At 42.0% G+C, this 3,601-nt stretch overlaps 1 pseudogene; it reads right to left on the minus strand.

The window, feature by feature from the left end:
* Window positions 1-1,910: 1,910 nt before the first annotated feature.
* Window positions 1,911-2,796, minus strand: LOC143379431 (ADP/ATP translocase 2 pseudogene; annotated as a pseudogene).
* Window positions 2,797-3,601: the final 805 nt, after the last annotated feature.

The raw sequence follows: 3,601 nt of genomic DNA on the forward strand, positions 1-3,601 counted from the left end.
AAATGCCGAATGTTTTCTTTGATATAAGGAGGCTGATTCATAGTGGGATAGGGAGCGGGAGTATGGGAGGAATAGACAATTCTAGATAGGGCAGACAGATTGGAGGGGAAGGGAGGGGACATGGGGTAATTAATGATGGTGGAATGTGATGAACATTTTCTATTTTTAAAAAATGATTCGAATTTGTGTTTCTTTTATTCTTTTTTTTTTTTTTTCAATATTAGGAACTGAATCCAGAGGTGCTTAACCACTGAGCCACATCCCCAGCCATTTTTATTTTTTTTTATTTTGAGATAGGGTCTTGCTAAGTTGCTTAAGGCCTTACTAAGTTGCTGATGCTGGCCTTGAACTTGTGATCCTCTTGCTTCAGCCAGGATTACAGCCACCAGGATTACAGGAGCCACCAGGATTACAGGTGTGAGCCATCTCGCCTGGAGTTCCTTTATTCTTATGAAGTATTGGATACCTACAACAGGTCATGTTGAAGTATGTGTCTTAATTCATCAGGATAAAAATGAATATTCATGAGTTACTCGTCTGGCTTCAGAACTAGAATGTGGCCACTTTTGAAGATGCTCCTGCCTCAGCTTACCTCCCACCCCAGTCCTCAGGAGAATCATTGTCCCAAGTTTCCTTTATAGATTTAGCACAATTTTTTTCTTAAATAGTACATTATTTAATTTCGCTTGTTTTTTAGCACAATAAATGCAACCTGTTTCTAAGATCCCATCATACTGATGTGTACAGTTGTCGTTCATTTATTATCAGTAGAGTTGAGTATTGAATTTTATGAATATCCTAATAGGCATTTATTCATTCTCCTGTCATTTGACAGTTAAGTCAATTCCTGTTTTTCTATGGTGAGCAATGCCATCATGAGCATTCCCGTACTTGTCTCCTGGTATATGTTGCAATAATTTTTGGATGTATATCCAAGGGTGAAGCCAGTGGGGTTACAGGCTGTGTGCACATTCAGCTTTGTAAACTGATGCCAAGCAACAAATGCAACTTCTACTGCCTGTGAGGGTTCTCGGTACTCAGACTCCCCTGTGTCCTAATCTTGCATGTTGCTGGGAAGACTGGGTCCTCCTGGTTTTTGCTCCCCTGGTATGATTTGTTTTTTTGTTTTGTTTTGTTTTCTGCTAAGATACTTGGAGAATTTTTTTTATCACCAAAGTTCGCTCTTTTAATTAGAATACCCTTTAGCACTTAGCATTCTGCATCACATTTTCCTGGAATACTGTTTCTTCTGTTTATTTACATGTTCACTCAACTCGACCTTTGAATGCATCTTTTGTTCTGTGTGTTGGGTTCTTTTTTAGGACCTTCAAATTACCCTTATATCTAATCCCATTTTTCTCTCTGCTATATCCATTTCTTTCTCATCTACATCTTAAGCTCTTCCTCTACATTGTAGCTCAAAGTTCAGCAGTATCGATTCTGTTTCTTCTGATTTCTAATCTACATTTTAATTCTGCAATGATGTTATATTTGATTTCCTTTTTTAGTACTTTTATTTCTTAAAATTTATGATTTATCAGGGTGACTGAAATAAAAAAAAATATCATTGAGTCCCATCATTATTGTCATCGTCATTATGGAAAAGACTTTAAGACAAAATTGGTCAGGTGAATATTATTGCTTCCAATTTTGAACCAGTAAGTCATTGCCATTGATAAACAGTCAAGAGACTGTGCAGAACGCTCAAGATATGTAACACAACATGTCTGTCCACATGTGGGGGAAAAAAACCTAGGAAATAACTTATGTGAACTTTTATTTTTTAACATTTAGTTTTTAGTTGTAGGTTGACACAATACTTTTACTTTTTTAATGTGGTGCTGAGGATGGAACCCAGTGCCTCACACATGCTAGGCAAGTGCTCTACCTCTAAGCCACAACTTCAGTCCTTATGTGAACATTTTGATTTCACCATACAAGGCAAATACAAAAGCCATGTCTCTGAGAACATTGGACCATGCATCCTTTAAAAAAGCTTAGCCTCCCTCATCACAAGCAGTCTTCCTCCAGCAGTCAGCCGTGCTGTGAACATGATGTCAGTTCCTTTGTGCCCTGACTGCATCATCCTGCAGCGGTGAACAGTATCAAATGGACAGGAAGTCAACCCAGCAATGGCAGTGGCAGACTGTGCAATCATCCTGATGAAGATGTGAGTATTCTTGGGATCTAGAAGCATTCCCTTTGCAATGTGATAGATACTGAAGTAGACAGCTTGGTAGACGCTAATACCTTGCACAGATACATTAAAGTCTGGGTACATGTCCTTAATCCCATCAGATCTGTAGATCTTAACCAGGCAGTCACTGAGGATGTTGAATTCCCTTTCAGTTCCCGCCCTCCCCACACCAGCTGCTAGATGAATTCGGGCAAAAATCAAGAGGACACACAAAACACAAGGATGTGGCCCCTGCGGCACCACCTGATACCAGGTTCCCTGCAAAATAGTGCCCAAACTGGGTCCTCTTGTCCACACCACTCGGGAAAATCTGCTTGTATTCATCTTTGAAGGCAAAGTTGAGAGCCTGGGTGAGGAAGTATCTGATGACACTGGCCAGGTTACCAGGCCAGAAGGACAGGACTCCCTGCTCCTTGGGGAGATGAACCACTTAGTCTATAATGCCCTTGTATTGCTTATCTGCAGTGATTTGCTTGCTGACATTCAGTACCTGCAGTAACAGCTGACCAGCTCAATGGGCAGCACCGTGATCTTAGACATGGTGCGGCCACTCCACCAGCCAGGATGTCCTTGGCAAAGGACACAGTGGCATCTGTCATGTTGGAAGAAGAGAAAGGGGGTGACTGTGGGATGGGAGTGGGCTAGGAACCAGCTTTGACTCCGGGCTCTGGGCTACTTTTGGTTTCTTAAATCTGAAATCACCCCTTTCCCCTCATTTGTATTATTCCACCATCTCATCTCTGAGCTCTTGTTCCACTGTATGGAACCACATTCTAATTAAGTTGTGTGATATGCAGAATGGGGAGGAGTGACCTTCCATGGCCTGAGCTATGATTTCCTCTCATTGGGTTCCTGGTCCTTTGCACATGGCGCTCCGGTTTTCCACCCTGCAATGTGATTTTATAGTTGCTGCACTTTTCATTTTGCTCATGTTTGGGGAACTTCATCCACTCATTTTAGTTGTTCTGATAGATTCTGGACTTGCTGACTCTTGTGTATGTGTGTGTGTGTGCGTGTGTGTGTGTGTGTGTGTGTGTGTTTTCCCTCTCTGGTTTCATTGGTATAGTTGAGGGAACTGGGAGAGGAGCGACAGGAAAACTCAGAGGCAGTGTTAGTGGTTAGAATGCTCAGGCTCTGTTCTATCTGCTGTCATTTGGAGACATATCATAATTTATTCCTCCGGTTGGGGTGGTACACACTGTTCCCCTGGTGGGATGGGTGCAGAAACTCAGGCTTCACATTGTTGCCCAAATTTAGTTTGTTGTCCTGGATCCTTCACTTGGGTCAGAACCAGCCCAGTTATTCACTTGTCCCATGTTGCTCCTTTCTCCATAACAGCCACTTGTACTACTTGTCAGTCAGAGGAGGAAATGGGGTAAGTCAACTTTGGTGCTCAACGTCGTC

This window comes from Callospermophilus lateralis, chromosome 13, assembly GCF_048772815.1.
Source record: "Callospermophilus lateralis isolate mCalLat2 chromosome 13, mCalLat2.hap1, whole genome shotgun sequence".
Lineage (NCBI taxonomy): Eukaryota > Metazoa > Chordata > Mammalia > Rodentia > Sciuridae > Callospermophilus > Callospermophilus lateralis.